Source organism: Equus asinus, chromosome 23, assembly GCF_041296235.1.
Source record: "Equus asinus isolate D_3611 breed Donkey chromosome 23, EquAss-T2T_v2, whole genome shotgun sequence".
Lineage (NCBI taxonomy): Eukaryota > Metazoa > Chordata > Mammalia > Perissodactyla > Equidae > Equus > Equus asinus.
Window position 1 is genome coordinate 32,683,425 of NC_091812.1, and position 18,429 is coordinate 32,701,853.

Here is an 18,429-nt window from a genome sequence, read left to right on the forward strand (position 1 = left end):
ATGAGGAACAAGGGCAAAGGATGGACGCTGAAAGGGGATGAGTCTCACTGTGAAGATATGTCCCTATGTTTCTTGAGATCACTAAAATATGTTTTTCAGTACAGCCCAGAACACAACTACCCAAATGCTGAAAATCAGCTTCCTTTAGATGGGTCCCATTAGGTGAAACACTGAGACATCCAAGACCCGTGTATGTCAGAGCTACCCTGGTAACCGCTTCCAAGTGAAAAATGACTCCTGAACAGAAGGTTTCAGCCTCTCTATACTTGCTCTACGAATCAGTCCCTTTCCAGAGATGAAAATACTCTATCTTAGAAGCATCCAGCAATTTCTTCCACATGGAAGGGTGAGTGTGTTGTGATCGGGTGCACAGGATTCTGGGTCACAAGAGCCGGGCTTAAGCACTGGCTTTGCTATTTGCTAACGGTGTGGCCTTGAGCAAGTCATGTCCCCTCTCTGAACGTCAGTTTCTTCCACCATAGAGCTCATGAGATGCTGTACTTGAGAGCTGGATCTGTGAGCTATGAAGAAATTAGTTTTTTTGGTATCTTTTGGCACATATGATTTTACTGTTACTCTTCCTAGATGTACTAATGAGAATCACTCAAGTCATTTCAGGGGAGGGGAAATTATTGTGAGTCCAGAATTGGAATGGGAAAATCATCAGGAAGCAAGACTACTCTCTGTCCACCTGTCTTTCTCTCCGTCTCTCTGTCTTTCATAGGCTACCTATTTTCTCTCATACACAGCATTTCTGCTTCTAACTGCCTGGGTGCTATTGAGTACTCTGATAATGCATGTGTTCCTCTCTCTCGGGTTCTGGTTTTTCATAAGTGTTATTGCCTATTTGGAACTTTCTCTACCTCAAGACTTCTCTGCATTAGATCCCCGTGGTTCCTCACTCATTTTCTCTAAGTTTCTAAGTTCTAATTTCCAAGGAAAGAAATATGACTGATCCGTTTCTCTTTGGAGGCCATCCTGTAAGTCAAAAGTAGTGCCCAGCCTATGAATTTTTGCTCTGCAGTCAGACACCCCCACTGGTCCACTGGTCTATTCAGCTCTGACCAGGTGGGTGGGGAAGGATGTGGTATTACAATAAAAATGGTCACATGTGAATAGACTGGCACCGACTGAGACCTCTAGGAAGTACACTGGCTTGAGTACTTCTCTATAACTCCTGCCTTTAGCTCTCTTACATACATATCCTGTTGAGGTTTGTTTCTATCCTAATTTATTATGTCTTATAGAGAACATACATGTCTAGGGATGTCATCTTGGAAAATGGGTCCATGGTTTAACAGATACAGTCTCAAGCAAAGTCACCACTCATTCCAATGAAGGACCAGAGTCAGCCTTCATTCTCCTTTCCTTTTTAAGATGTTATCAAGTCACTGGGAATAGTTACCTCAACCTGCAGCCAAGCATGATCACGAGGTCACTTGGTAGAATCTTTAAGGGAGAACTTTATTGATAATTCAAAGTAGACCTCATATGATCAACTGTATGAAGTGGAAGACACAGGAGTGAGATGAAACTTTTAAGAAAGGTGCTATGTCCCAGAATACTCAAAATTTCTTGCTAAGTTTGAGTGTCATTCTGAAGAAAACAAAGTCGCTGAAAAGCCAATGGAGAAAACAGAAACTGGCAACAATTCCTAAGGCATGAGTCTCCACACCTGCATTATTGCTGATGTTCTAACATCCAGGAATTTAAGAGAAAGAAAACCAAGACTGACTTTAGAAACTCATTTCCAGCCATTCCAGACAGCTTTGGCATTTCCTGTTAAGAAACGTTATTTATATCAGCTCCCTCCACTATACTTTTTACTGCCCGGTTTGTGACTGTTAGAAATATGGCAGACCTAGGAGTCCCAGAGGAATAAGGACTGTTTCTCTTCATCTTGCAATGACACCATATGCATGTAACCAAATCAACTAAAATCAGGACCAGGTCATATCAAGACACTAAGTTAATTTCTTTAGTCACCTAACTTGGGCTGAACGCTCTGTGTGGCCAAGAATCTATCAGATAATAAATTATCATTTTACTCCTTAATGCAATCTCTTTCACGTGTTGACTCTAAGTCTTTTGGCTAACACAACAACTTTATACTCTGACTAAGAGTAATTTCCTAGAACTTGAAAACTTGGTGATAATGTTATTTTCAGAGCATACTTTATGATTATTTAAGATAATATATTCGTTTGTTAAGCAAACAGAGTCCCCCAATATGCCAGATACTATATTTAATCACTAAAGAATCAGATGATAGAGGTGGTTCCTACCCTTAAGGTACTTATAATCTGGACAAGGGGATGGACAGAGAATTTCTGGAAATGGTAGAAAAGTTGCGACTAAGTTAGGGCTCAGCTTGCTCTAAAGTGAGTATTTCCATTTGTGGCTCACATTTCGTGTGACTACATCTTTGATTTCTCTCTAAGGAATGTAACCAGGTGATGGGTTTTGGTGTCATTTGAGAGAGATGCAGAAAACTCTAAAGCAGGACTGCAAAGGAAACTGCAGAAATGCAGAAATGGCCAAAAGCACCATTGTGATGTCGCCTTTGATTAGCCCACAGAGGAGATGTAATTATTCAGCTAAGTCTTCCTTTGCTATTTGAGAGCAACGAATTAAACCCCACTAATCTACCTTGCTGGATGGTACTTAGTGAACCTAAGAGGCTTCAATTATCAACAGCTTAATAAACTTACTAATCTGCATTAAATGAAATCCTTTGCAAAATCACATTGAAACAATGCTTAAGTCATAATCAGCCTGCCTGGTAGCTACAGCCTGCTGTGGCTGAGCCCCAGAATGCACTATGTAATCAAATTCCATGTTACTTAAATCTCGGAAAATTCCTAATGGTTGTGTGTCTGGGTTTTTTTGGTCACATTCGTTCATATAGCACTATTTTAATCCAAAGAAAATTGACATTTAGGTATAAGTCAAGCAAGAATGTAATTTAAAACTGCTTAAATTCAGCCAGCTATTATCATAAAAGAAAGCTTAAAAGAATGTTTTATTCTGCATATGGCAAGCTAGCACCTTTGCTAACAAGTCCTCATATGACACAAAGAATCCAGGGTTCTCATCATGGTATCAGTCCAGAACAGTCCCTTGTGAGGTGATAAGAGATGGGCAGTATTCTTTAGGGTTGTAAAAGGAGAAACTGAGGCAATGGGATGCTTTGTCCCCAGTCAGAGTCAGGAACATGAGCAGACTACCACTTCATCTCTCTTTTCTGTTCTATGCTGTCCTAGTCCTAAGAGAGGGCTATAAGAACAGAATCACTAATGGAGAGGTTTAGAATTCACGTAGATATTCTCCAAGTTTCTTGTATTGATGTCTCGCACAAAAGCTCAAGTTGATAGTGACAATGTCATGAGGAACTCATCAATTAGGTCTTCAATGTTAAATAATGAGCAGAGCAGTACAGATGAGGGTCGGATTTGTGCATCTAAGAACACAAAAGAAGGGAGCTATAAAATTAAGTTGAACTAAGCATTTCAGGATTCTGGCCTCAATTTTATGGACTAATTAATCATTTAAACCTGTCCAGGCAACACACAACTACACACACACACAAATACCAACTAAAATCCACCCATTGAGGATTCTGTTGGTGCAATTTTATTTTTTTAACATGGAAAATGCAGAATTTTCTATTTGGGTAAAACAGAAGCTAGCAAGGACCATCATTTAAAAGCTACCTAAGAAATAAAAAGCCAGCCCTGGTGGTCTAGTGGTTAAGATTCAGTGCTCTCACTGCCATAGCCTAGGTTTGTTTCTAGTCAGGGAACCACACCACCCTCTGTAAGTTGTCATACTGTGTGGCTGTGTGTTGCTGTGATGCTGAAAGCTATGCCACCAGTATTTCAAATACCAGCAGGGTCACCCGTGGTGGACAGATTACAGCAGAACTTCCAGACTAAGACAGATTAGGAAGAAAGACCTGGCCACCCACTTCAAAGAAAATTATCCATGAAAACTCTATGCATAGCAGCAGAGCATTGTCTGACACAGCTCTGGAAGGTGAGAGGATGGCAAAAGAGACTGGGCAGGGTTCCGCTCTGCTGTACACAGGGTCACTAGGAGCTGTAATCTACTCAATGGCACTAACAACAAAGAAATAAAAGTTCTGATCTTCTCTATTATTCTGATTTATGCTGACTAAAATTATTTTTTGGATTGTCTACGTCAGCATATATTTTCTAAGACTTGAAAATTTTTGAGCAAAAGGGAGTTATAATGTGATCTAAACTCAGTGGGAAAACATAATTTATGAGCAATTATACTCTTAAGAAAAGACTGTGTACCCCCAAAATAGCATTTGACAATCCAGAGCTTTCCTAAGATTTTGTCCTTAGACTATAAAATATTAATTTGAAGGCCCAGGCATTCAAGATAGTATGGAACCGTTGTCCTTCAAATGTGCTAATTAAGCTATAATGCCAATAAAAGGAAGGGCGGAGGTTTGATACACTTTTATACATTTCTCTCTTTTCAGTGCTTTCCAACATGTTTTCTGTAATGTAGCACTGATGAAAGCAGAACTTGGAGTGTGTCTACCAGATTCCAACAGAAAAAACACTTGTGCATGTGTACGCGTGTGTGCACCTGCATGGTGGGCATGGGCAAGTGAGCCAGGATAATCAATCAGTCAATTCAGGGGCAACACTGTCAGGCGGACAATCACATTTTGCCCAATATTTTAAGGCTTGACAGTTCCATTGGTGAAGAACATGTTAGGAAAATAGAAGAGCATGATATTCCATTAATGAACATCTTCAAGAATGCTCCATCCAGAGTTGAACGATCTATTTTCTTGATAATGGTATGATATTATCCATTCTTTTAACAAATGTTTATTGAGGGCCTATCAGGTACCAGGCATTTGGGGTTAGGGAAGAGGGTAGAAAGGTAAATAGATATCGTTCCTGCCTTAAATGAGTGAGGATATAGGGTAACTGCACACAATTAATCAGGGTAGACATCGTCAATGGGCAGGGAAGAAACAAAGTCCTTGGAAGCTCAAGGGAGGAAACAAATACTTCCCGTTGTAGAGATGGAAACAGGAGAAGAAAGGAAAATTTAAGCTAAATCTTAAAAAGTAGGGAATATGAGAACAGCTAGTTAAATTGAAACAACCTTCCTGAAATTACGAAAATAAGGAAGGACAAAAGTTATTTAATTCAATGAAATGCAACAAAAATAATTTGTGCCTCCTGTATGCTAAGAGCACCAGCGATGGGCCAGACCCAGCTCAAATACCTCTCCTAGCCAAAACTGACCCTTCCCGCCTCTCAGCTCCCCTGCTCAGTCAGTCTCTGCTTCTCTTATGGCACTTAAGCTGTCCTACACTCCTGCATTCTGCTTCCCAGCTGTGTGACATGGAACAAGGAGCTTCATCTCGACAGCTTCAGTGTCCTTACCTGCAAAATGAGCATAATAAAAGCATTTACTTCACAGGTTTGTTATGCAGTTCAAATTAGTTAATATATGGAAATATTCAGACCAGGGTGTGCCTATTGTAAGGACTATAAATCTGTTTATTATTGTAGCCTTTCATCCATCTGGTGATTTCCCTCCAGAACAGGCTTTTCCAACTTCAACATAAAGGAATTATCTGAGGCTCTTATTAAAAGGCAGGCACAGATTCAGTAGATCTGGGATGGAGCCTAAGAATCTGCATTTCTAGCAAGTTCCCAGATGCTGCTGATGCTGCTGCTTCATGGATCACTCACTGAGTAGGGCCTGATGGTCCATGAACCAGTGCTGGCCCGAGAACTGTTTGTAAATGATGAGAGAAGTGCAAAAATTGAGAATAAATATTTAGAAACTTCTAGAGCCATTTGCCATTGCCACAAAATCCAAGTACATGATCATTTTTTTGGCATTTTACAAAACTATCAGTTTGTAATGCATTGAAGCCTTTTTTGAAAACTGATCCTTCACCACAAGTCATTTGAGAAACATTGTTCTAGAACACAGCATAAACATAAATGCAGATACAGGGTCTTTGTGAGGTTTCCTACCTCCTCAGCAACAAAAAGAGCTTCCCCCAAGGTTAGTGTTCAAAGGATATTCTTGAATGCTGGTGTGAATTAATTAAAAAATAAGTGAATACAGCTCTGATTGCCCATTTTCAAATTCCCCATGTAATGGCTGGAGTCAGAGCTCCAGGAAGCATCAACTTTAATGAAGTAGAATTAGCAACTCCACAACTAAGCTTTTGTTTACATTTTATTCTTAATGATTGTTTAAAGACTTCTGCATGAGAGCTGTAATCACAGGCAAGTTTTCTCTACCTGGTTCTCTCCTGGGAAATACAGTCATGTGTCACTCAACGATGGGGTGTGTTCTGAGAAGTGTTTCGTTAAACGATTTCATTGTTGTGTGAACATCATAGAGTGTACTTACACAAACCTAGATGGTATTGCCTACTACACACCTAGGCTGTATGGTACCAGTCTTAACGGGACCATCACGTATGCTGACCATCATTGATTGAAATGGCCTTATGCAATGCACGGCTGTATTAGATTTGTACATTTGTAGAAAGGCATGCCTACTTTCGTAAGAATTCATTTTCAAATAACTAACATTGGGATCTGAAGTGGGACAAAATACATACCCACATGTGCCTGAATATGAGTCCCATATTTCATCATTGTTTTTCATCTATGGCCTCAAGTAGAGTCAGTATTTAACAATAATGTACACATGAGTATGCTATGTGACACTTAAAGAAAAAAGAAAAGGGAAAAGAAATACCTGTTCAAGCAAAAGAAACCTATTATTATTTTGGGGGTATGTGTGTATGTGTGGGTGAAAATCAACTAGTACTATAGGATGTTATATGCCTTTACCTGCAGTGACAGTTTTAATGAATGGCCAGATAGTATTCTAACACTATAGCATCCCAGAGTGAGAAATTTTACGTGAGTGTGTGTGTATTTTATGATTTTCCTTTGCAGTTATATCGCCAACTAGAAACAAGGCGCCATTCACCAGGAACAAGTTAGTTTTCTACTAAATATTGGAGAAACAATCTCAGATCTCTTGCAAACTTAGAGTTTAGAGTTTAAATTGATAGATGAATCAGAATACTTTGTCTCTACCCCATGATTTCCCAGTGATTAATGCCTTTACTAATTACTTCCAAAATAGTTACCATATTTATCCCTCATGTGCCAAACAGGAATCTTACATCACATTATCAAATTAAACAAATCTGTGAATTACTGCTTATGAAAATTTACATTTGAAACATCAAATTGTCCAAGCCCCCTTCATCCAGGTCATGAGTATTATTTATTTGTATCCCCTCAAAAAGTACTATTCAAATTAAAGACTAACATAGCATGTGTTTTTACCCTTCTATCTTTTCACATGGAGGAGTTGCGGATCTGATAGAAGGTTGGTGTGGTTGGAGGTGGTGGGTGGGGTCAGCTTGGCACAGAAAGAGTTTGGAGATGTGAGCTGGGCTGTGACTGCGCAAGGCCTGTGAGAACTGTTAAGGAATTCAGATTTTATTCTAGAAGTAATAGGAAGTCACTGAATGATTTTGAGATGAGGGAAATGGAACGCCATGAGCTAATTCATCATTTTAAATGATCATCAGTAAAATTACTCCATATGATACTGCAGTGCTGGATACAGGATGTTATGCATTTGGCAAAACCCGTAGAACTGTACAACATAAAGAGTGAACCTGATGTAAACTGTGGATTTTACTTAGTGAAAATGTATCAATATCAGTTCCTCAGCTGGAATAAGGACAGAACACCAATGCATGATATTAAATAACATGGAAAACCAGGAGGAGAGATGCGGGGAGTATATGAGAACCCTCTGTACTTCTGTTCCATTTTTCTTTAAACTAAAACTGCTCTAAGACATAAAATCTATTAGTTAAGAGCAAAAAAAAAAAGATCCCTCTTGTTGCTGGGTAGAGGATGAATTGGGGGGACTAATTAGGAAGCTGGCACAGGATATTTTTTAAAATAGTCTTATTAGCATAGCTTCTTTCAGAAGAATTTTGCTATCAGAAATTCATTTTGGCATCAAATATTCAAAGACTGGAACTGTCCACATTAGAGTAAAGGTGAGGTGGTAAGAAAACAGACCAAAAAAAAATCATGTTCCATCCAATGGAACACAAACTGCGGCCTAAATCTATATTTCTGAACTAGTTACTAACATTGTTACACCTACTTTTGAATTTGTGTTCATTTCTATGTGCACTAGAGTTAAGTTAGTATCTTTAGAGAAAGCAAATATATATATCAGGACCTATACAGGACCTAAAATCTTCCAGAGAGATTTTATCTTAACAGACTAAGGTAAGAATAAATCTAAAAGATACAGACTTTGGTAGTGAAGGTGTAAGAAAAGACATTAACAATATTTTGAAGCTAGGTCTAATAACCTGGAACCACCTTAAAACTGTCACATTACTACAACATAACCAGAGGCTGAATTTATATGGATGGCTTTATTTTCTACCAAGCAATCTAGTAATTTGACAGAGAAAGATGACTATCAGACAGAAATACATTTATGCTGCATTAACTTAATATCTAATAATTTTTCATTTCTAGACAATAATGGGAATAGCTTTGCATTTACATTGCTGGACCTGTCTGCTTATAACTTGCTTCTGATGATAAAAATGCAACTGATTTGGTCTCACTCTCTCTAGTTAAATAATTCTTGATGGTTGGGTTTAAAAACATTTACAAATCATGGGCAGTCTCTGCATACTCTGACCTGAATGGTCAAGATTTGATTTATCATTTGGTGGGGATAAGGGCAAGAGAACACCAAGTTCTGGCTATGAAAACTCTCTCAGTGGCAGAACTAGAAATGTCAAATTATTAATTAATCGTAATAAGGTCTTATTAATACTTGAAGTCTTATTGAAACAGAATTAGGACTTTACATGTGTGCCAGATTACTAACCCAGAGGCATTCTTAAGAATGGTTGGAGGCCAGTGAGAATTCTTTTAGGGATTATTTGTTAATTCAAATCTCCTTATGTACTTTGTGCTCGGTAGGCACAAGACTTTGTGCTTGGCTGCATTTTTGTTTGTTATCAAAAGAATAATGGTTCCATGAATTTATTAAAATTAAAAAAACCTCTTATGTTCAAAAAAGCTTCTACACCTGTTATGTACACGTTAATGAGGGACTAAAAACAAAGCTGATATGTTCTGATTCCCAGAATCCTCAACTCTAAGAATTGGGGTTGACCTTGAAGATCACCAAGATTAAATCACTCCCCCAAGGTCACCGCCTGGTCGTCAACGAGGCATGACCAGGATGCCTATCTCCGGACTCCTAATCAGTCATGCTTCCACCAGGCTCTGCCTTACTACAGCTTTGAATGGATAAAGAAAATCAGGATTTCAGAAAGAAAATCCTACAGCCAAGCTGAAGTCTGTACTTTGTGAGGATAAAGAGTTTGACCTGAGAATTGGAATCATTTGATGAAGCTAAATCAGTTCTCTACTCAGAATACTTTAAGGCAGTTAAGACTGATGATAAAGTAAAATTAATATAAATTAAAAATAAAAATTAAAAAATATATAATTTTAATTTTTATAATATATATTTAATAATATTTGAATAAATATATAGTTATAGAGAGAGATACTGATTTCTTTAGTATTTAATCTTGATATGAGGACTGCTACAAATACAAGTACAGCTATTTATCCATCCTCACCTTCTTCTCAGCATCTTCATCCTTCCAGGCAAAAGAGCTAAACAAAATGAGAAATCAGCCTCTCAATCTATGATATTATCTGTCACATAAATCCCACATTTCCACACAACATAAAATGCTCCAATTTCATGACTCAGCACGTCTTTGGTTCCTGACAAAATCAGAATGGTGCAGGAATGAGTTGTGAAAGCTAAACAGAATTAAGGACTTAACGGATGACATTACATTGCTCCAGCTCTGCATTTACTTGATGGAAAACAAAGTTATATTTCCCATGAGTGCAGCCTCCAAGGATATGGAAAACCCTCCCAGTCACTAGTTGGGCACTGACACTAACCCACTGGTACCGCTTTCTAACAAACGATCCATCATTTTAAACTTCTGGACCCTTGAGGAGCATGTCAAACCTCAGTCTCATAGTTTTGTTGGTCACAATTTTGTCTTGCATTTCCTCCTTCTCTGGGTGGAGTTTATCCTACTATTATCCTTTTCAGATGTATTCCAGTTTTACAGGGCCAGCACTGTTGTACGTATGTTTTTTGGTCAATGAAGGCAGTAAAGTTCCTAAGAGTATGTGTGTAGATTTCAAGTTTTTATGCCACCATGTACGGAAACAGCTATTATACTGAAACAGATGGCTAATCCTTGACCATAAACAGGATGCTTTTCAAATAGAGGCCTACATCCTCATTTCAATTTTTCAGCAGTCTTTTAGGCTTGATGAAGTGTGTATACTTTTATTAAGACCAGAATGATTATTCTACCACAAAGGAGAAAAAGGTCACTCAGCATCCCTAATATCAGTCACAGAGTAAAAGGGATGCAGAGTTCTCTGTACTCTAGTGGAAGTGCTTTGGGGCTGTCTGGCTGCGCCAGTGGCTGATGGATAATGCTGGCATGATGCTTAACGTTGGTAAGCCCCAGTTTTTTATTTGTATAATGAAATTTTATAATACCTACCTTACAGATTTATTGTGAATATTGCGAACAATACTATATGTCAAAGCATTCTGCAAACTGTAGAACACTTTCTAAATATAATGCATTATTGCCAAGCAGTGATTAACTGATTTATAATGAGGAAACAATTTCCAGAAGAAACAAGGAAATATATTTTTAAATTGTTTATGAAAACTCTGAGATTAACATTCATATGTATTCATATTACTTCTACAGAAACATTCTGTATGGTTTTAGTATAATTTACACAGCATGACCTGTTGATAATAGATGTTTCATTTATAATTGTAAAGCATAATTTATTGCATCTTTTCCAAATCTGGTGAAAAACATACAATTTAACTTGATGCTAAAGTGTATGTAATTTAAGTTTAAAGGCTATAAAGTAAATAATTTCAATCCACAAAGAATGATTCCCCAAAGACAATTATTAGGAATGAGGAATTGATATTCCTATAGAAACCAAGTTAAAAACAGAAGAAAGAAGAAGGGAAGTGTCCTGGGGGAGGCTATGAAACTCTAGTTATGCCAAAATAGACCTAGAGTACTGTATATTTGTGGTGGAAACTAACAGTGGATCATGATAAATCTTGAAATGAAAATGACCAATCGTAATATTGGATGACTTCTCCGCAATGGAAGCGTAAGCACAGCATGGACGTGGAACAATAGTTGTGGTGATTCACTCTGTCTGGCAGTGGCCAGCCACGCCTCTCAAAGAACACAATGTTTCGTGCAGTTTGAAAGAATGGAGAGGCATTTACTAAGTACAGAAGGAGGAACCTAACATTCCAGGCGAAAGGGACAGCGTATTTAAACAGTTGAGAAGTGTGGAACCGCGTGGTGCGTTAGGGGAACAATCAATAATTTAGTTCACTGGAGCATAATATTTGAAGGTTTGAGAGATTTCAACAGATACTTCCAGATCTTGAAGGCTTTAAATACTGAACTGATCCTATGGTGCGGGGGGTGGGGAGCCACAGAAGGATATTGACCGGGGGATGGCCTGATGGATTATTTCAGAAAGAACATGTTGGTGGCAGTGTGCTCTGGCATTGTTTTACTTTATAGGTCAACAGCAACTCTGAATGGCAGAGAACACAATACATTTATATTCATGCATTAGAATAAAAACAAGGAGCCTAAGGGGCACTTAAGAGGAATTGGTCCTGTATTTCTCAAACTTCGGCCACTTTTGTGATGCCGTCATGACTTTTCTTTTACCTACAAGTCATTTTTATCCTAATTTATTAAATATTTTTGGTGGATTCATTTTTTCACAACTCCAAAAAGGAAAATGTATTTCCCCAAGCAGCAGTATTTGTTAAATTGCGGGTTTAGCCCTTGCTTACATTTTATATATTAACGTAAACCCTACCATTAAAAGGCAAATGCCCATCTGGTGCCACCCTCAAATTCCCCTTTAGGAAACATGGGTGTATCCGATGCCGTCATTTTACAGGTGAGGAATTGATGAGCAAGTAAACCAGATGTGTGCCTGGGTCCCCTATGTATGCCTACCACGTCCCAAACACAGGTCTAGGTGCTGGGGTGACGGCGGTAACAAAACAAAATCTTTGCCCTCAAGAACTGACTTTCTAGTGGGGGATGCAGACAAAGAACAAACAAATACATAAGGACATGGCATAAAGCCAGTTATTGTGAAGGGCTGTGAGGCGATAGAGGGAAGTAAGGGAAGAGAGAATGACAGGGTGTGCCTTTAGATGGGGTAGTGAAGGAAGGCCTCTCAGCGGTCCTGGTGTATTGAGGGAACAAGTTGTGGGATATCTGAGGATGGAGCTGTCCAGGTAGAAGAAACAACAGCAAAGGCATTTGTGTAAGGCCCTGCCTGACGTGCTTGAGGAAGAGCCGAGACAAGCTAGTGATGGTGCCATGAAAGCCTGGATCTTAGGACCACCACTCCTTCCCCCGCTGCCCCATCAGATAGACCCCCTTCTTCTTTACCAAGGTTGACCAGTGCACACAATTCCAGCCCACCACGTGTTTTGTTGGAACGCTCATTTGTTTACCTCTCGCCTATGGCTGCTTTTGCACTACAATAGCAGAGTTGAATGTCGTGACAGAGACCATATGCCCCACAACGAGCCTAAATGCTTTACCAATTTACTAAAATCTGACCCTTTACAGAAGATGCTTGCTAACTCCTATTCTATATCATGCTCTTTTTGTTGTTGTTTTTGTCAGATGTGGACATCACAGAAAAACAATGCTTTGGACATCTTCCTAACAAAGAAATATGAATTTTCCACTTCAGAAGCTAGTTTCTACTTATAGAAAATGTGATTTCACTTTTTAAAATGTTATGTACCAGTGGAAACTTTTTGGTATATTCTATTCAAGTGTGATTGTTTTTCTGTATAGATGAATTGGGAAAATAAGGTAATCTGCCATTACATGAAGATAGGAGTGGAGAAACTTTTGGTATATTCTATTCGAGTGTGATTGTTTTTCTTTATAGATGAATTGGAAAAATAAGGTAATCTGCCATTACACGAAGATAGGAGGTGAAGAATAACCACGGTTCACATTACACTTGTGCTTTCCTCTTGTTAGTATTCAAATTATATTCCCTCTAAATTGCATCTGAAACAGACTGATAATATATGCTGTCAGGAGTTGCATTGTTGGGCGATAACACAAGATTTTAAAAAGATCCATATGGACAGTGTGGCCCAGAGCTACATGTCTCTTTGGAACTAATTACCTTCTTAAATCAAAGGGTCCTGGAGATCATCTTGACCTCATATGAAGGAACTGCTGTGCCGACTTTCGCTGGGGCTTCCTTTTCATTTAAACAAAATGCTCATGGTCCTGGTGACAATATTTTTGTCTTTGGTGTAAAGTTCATGGAAGGTGCCTCATATTCTTATTTCTATCAAATACTTTTCTCCAGAAAGGAAAAATAAGCAAAATGAAAGATGAAAATAATAAGTAAGACTAGAGAGAACAGGGTAAAAAAGAATACGTGGGCCATATTTAAAAGACTCAGTGTGGCTGTGATTGAATTCAAGATTTAAAGTAAGTCAGACGAAGAGTTGAAGTAGTATCTAGTGAAGAAGGCACTCGAGAAAGCTGAATTTTTAAAATATTTCTTACATTGGAAGGATTATCTGGAACTAATTTATTTAGTCTCACAGTCTGCTTATAACCTACTAGCTCAGCGTCTCTCAGATGTTTGCCTGTCTACCAACCTCCTCCTTCTCCTCCTCCCTGTCTCTGTTCCCTTCCTTCCCCCTCACCTCGAAACTTCAGAAAACTTACCCTGTACATTATAGAACTTTTCTTTCCAAATATTCCCCACTGTGACCTCTCCTCACTGAATACTTCCTAAGTCACTTCCTGAACTAGTCTTTGCCAATGATTTCCTATTATCATAAGGTAGAGCTTAACAGTTGGAAAGAAAGAGTACCTGGAATCTTCTGACCACATAGAATAGTTTTATGTCTACAAATATATGATTCCAGGGGAAATCTTTGGAAAATATGGAAAAGCAAAAGGAAGGAAATCAAAGTTGGCCATGCTTTCCACTTTAGTATATCCTCTATCATCTCTGTATCTATTTAAAATTTGTATTTATTCTTCACGTACTATTTTATGCCCTGCTTTTTTCACATAACAGTGTGAAAATACGTATTTCTCTACGTAACTAAATAGTCTTCTGAAACCTGATTGCAACCATCAAATGGCATGAACCATAGTTTAATAAACCTCCCCTTGATAGACTCTTAATTTGTTTCCAATTTTTCTGTGTTATAAATAATGCTGCAGTGGACATCTTTGTGTGCTCCCATCTCTGATGATTCCTTGAGAATAAATGCACTGGAGTGTTACAGCTGCACAGAAGGAGGTGTATGCACATTATTAATGCCATCAATACATATTATTCTGCAGCTAACTACTGAAGACAGGCAAAGGGACTTCTCCATCCTGTGTTTATCCTAAAACTCAGTCTGATGTCCCATTTGCATCTTGCTTTTTGTAATGTTTCCTCAGCTGAAAGGCACTAAATAGTTTATAGTCCCTTGTCTCTGGGAAAACCTTGGTGAGTGAGAAACCAGAGGATGTAGGAGTTTGCAGGACATTAATCCTGTGAACAGCAGAGAGGCAAGGAGAAGGCTAAGGATCCTATCCAAGTTTGAAATAAGTCATTCAGCTCACACTCTGACTCTCAGGGAGTGTCCACATAACACACACTAGGCACTTTGAGAGAAGCTGATGGAAAAATGAAGATCAAAATGGCTCCCAGATTTACAGCCCACAGAGTTGGCAGTGACCATCTCCTTTCAGCTCTGACTTCTGTCTGCGGGAAGAGAGAAGTCCTTCGGAGATGAAGTGCTCATATATTCGAGTTTTAAAAAGTATTTTTACCTTGTTGAAATTTGAGCTCTTTTCTCCCGCAATGTGTTCACTTATCTGGTTAAGAACTACCACTATCTGGAAAACTCCTTCTTGGATGATATTTGAAAAAGCCCTTTTGGTGTGAGCCAGAACCTCTCACTTGGGCCACCCCAGATAAACGCATCGGAATGTCACTGCTTTTAGTCTGCATCCATATGCTGTAATGGTCACAGCTCATCTCTTTTCAACAAGGAGCAGCGGAGCGTAGGTTTCTAATCACCCAGAAGTGTGTGACACGTATAATTGTGTGTCAGGGAGGGGCTGCAGGATGAGAAGTGTGATCAGACAAATTTTATTATTTATTGACATTTGAGAAATTATGGAAGGTCACCAGCAAACTCCAACTTTATTCTACTTGGGCTCATATTCAGGGACCAAACTATTCTTTTGAAACATTCAGAGTTTTTAGCAGTTCCTCTTTAAAGAGCTGCTATCATTCCCTTCTTGGGGGAGGAATGAACAATGCGGCTTGTGTGTGCCAGCCATTCAGAGCATTAATACACTGTTTCTTTAGAAGGATTTGCTTTCCAAAGTGGAACTTTTCAGAACTCAGAGCACCTTATCACACTTTCACAAGCCTTCTCTCTGAAAATGGAAAAAGCAAAGGGGGGAGAGCCTGTCAGGACTTGTGCCAGTTAAATCCGATCTCTCCGGGGACTTGTTTTTCTTCTGGCGTCAGATTAGATGTTCAAATCAAGCCGTGTTTGAGGGCTGCGAGGGAATGTCCATGGGACTCTGAGCGAGGCTAATCCCGAAGCAGCACATTCCAAGGGGCTAATCTGCCCAAGTTCATTGCTTGCTTGAAACGTCTCTTGGGGGAAGAGCCGGGCAAGTGACTTTTTTTCCAGTGGGCGGTCATAAGAGCATTATTAACGGGATGACCAGCCCAGCCGCAGCAAAATGAAAGCAACACGAGCTGCTTGTGGGACTGCCGTTGCCACCACCCAGAGTCAGTGCTCAGGTAAAATGATTTCAGCTCTCTTTCCTCTTGTTCAACTTCCCAATATTGGAGCTGGGGACCTCGAGAAAGACCAAAGGAATGCCCAGGGAGAGGTTGAGCGAAAGCGAAAGGCAAAAATGAACATAGGCATTCGGTACCTTTGGGTCTTTGGTGTTCTGTTCTGATCAGGACAGAATATACATTTGAAACACGAGTGTCTCAAAATGAGGAACGCTGTGAAATTTTGCTCGTAATTTGTTCCTATAGTTAGTCGATTCTTTTTTTCTAATCTTGCGATTGCTGGGCTGGGTTGTTGTCCTTCTGTTAAGTTGCCCCACTGAAGGGCGGATAGCAATGGCACTTTCCAAGACTTTCTGGAGAGAGATTTAATGTATACTCTCTATATATGTGCTTGTAAACCATTCCTGCCAGGAGAAGTTCTTGATTCTCCAGCTAGTGGGGAGGGGGTGGTAAGAAAGTCAAAGTAGTTGGGAGTCTAATGTTTGTAGCAGAGCCTTTGTGAAGAAGTGTTGAAACCTGCTTAAATGAAGCGATTTAATTTCTTTTCTTATGAAGGAAATCTTTACAGCTCTTTTTAAAATTTGTTTCTTTCATTTTGATGCTTTATTGACTGTCCATTTGACTTTCACAACTAGCACTTTATTCTCTGAGGGTAATCCTTATACTGTGTTCAAATCGTGAATGTCCTCATTTTTGTTTTGAATAAGATGTCCTTTAATTATTAGCCTTTGAAAACCACTTCCCTCTTACACGTCACACATGACTGATAATGCAGAAAGACAGGGAAGGAAAGAGCCCTTCACACACTCAGTCACGGTGGTGAGCCTGCTCTACCTTTAGCAAAGAATGTACAAACGTGATTTTCTAAGCCGATAGAAGCCATCTTTTCTAAGAGGACATGAGACTTCCGAAGCATATTTAAAAAGGAGAGATTGTAAGACACGCTATCTGTTGAAGTTTTGCATTAGAAGAGAATGAAAGGGTCAGCTAGAGGCATGGCATGCCAAAACTATTTCATGCTTTCTAACAACAAGGGTAGCCACTCTGGGCTGACTTAGTTCATGTTGAAGCCAAGTATAAAACTTCACAGAGAGTAGTTTAGAGCCTTTGAACAAAAGAACAGGGAATTAGTTCAGGGAACAAGTTAAACCATGGTTATACATCGAATACGCCCTCTCCAAGAAAATAGTTTTAAAAAATCTATTATCTGTCCACACTGAAGACCTGAATAAAAGCACAATAATACAGAAAACAGTATTTATGCATGACATTTTGTAGAGTTCCTAATTCATGTGTTATACATACATTCTTTTCTATTATACTTTTCTTCTCAAAAAAGAGAATCCAGTTCAATTATGGAGGATGGAAAGGGTTTTTTCTTTTGGTAAGGATGATTGGCCCTGAGCTAACATCTGTTGCCAGTCTTGCTCTTTTGGCTTAAGGAAGATTGTCACTGAGCTAATGTCTGTGCCAATCGTCCTCTATTTTATGTAGGATACCACCACAGCATGGCTTGACAAGCAGTGCTAGATCTATGCCGGGGATCTGAACCTGCAAATCCCAGGCCCCTTTGGAGCTCTCGAGCTTCACCACCACACCATCAGGCCAGTTCTGCAAAGATTTTCTTTTACATTACAATTCTTTTTTTCTCCCCTTTTAGTTTTCTATGACTTTGCAAGGGAAATGGTTAATCTGCTAATAGTGAGAAGTAGAAACTGATCCTCAATCCCTTTGCTTACATTGAGGTAGCTTTTCACCTTTGAGGAGGTAATGAAGTTGCTAAACTGCACACAAGTCGTATTACTTCATACTTAAAGACTAACAAACAAGTTGGCAATCCATATGTAGTCATTCTTACTACATACCATCTGAGTAAAACTTCCAGGGCCTTCCAAGTTGACACTGGGATCCATGAGTGAGAGAAATCATGAAAGTGCGCTTGAAAAGTCGAATCTATTTGTCATGGTCCCCAGATTCTCAAATTGGGAGTCCTGTTGTGATTACATTTCTTTGTTGTATCCATTGCAATGATCCCCCCTTCTTTTACTTCATTCTCATATTTTGATGTCTTCCTGATGTCCCCAGTCCTTTACCCCAGGGAGAGAGGAAGAACAGACAGCAGAGCATTCTTTACTTCCCTTGTGGGAACTGGAAGAGGGAAATGAGAAGGGGAAAGAGGCAAGAAGGAACTGGTTCTAAGACATGCCTTTAGAAGTCCAGCTCTGTCCGACCACCATGGCATAGCCAGGCATGCGCAGATGGCACTACTCAGAGCAAGGGTGTTTAATATCAATAATATCCAATTTGGAGAGGCAGTTTAGCAGAATGGGTAAGAGTGCGAACTCTGGAGTCAGAC

At 39.2% G+C, this 18,429-nt stretch overlaps 1 protein-coding gene across 11 annotated transcripts in view; it reads left to right on the plus strand.

Annotated features, from left to right (window-relative positions):
- The window catches only part of TRPM3 (transient receptor potential cation channel subfamily M member 3), a 797,927-nt gene that overhangs the window by 505,364 nt on the left and 274,134 nt on the right, over positions 1–18,429 (plus strand). Inside the window, exon 1 of one of the 11 annotated variants that reach the window (XM_070495627.1) lies at positions 15,686–16,073. The exons of the other annotated variants lie outside the window; for them this stretch is intronic. The gene's annotated coding sequence lies outside the window, so the exon portion shown is untranslated. Of the gene's footprint in view, positions 1–15,685; positions 16,074–18,429 lie in introns of those variants that run through there. 11 annotated transcript variants of the gene reach the window in all.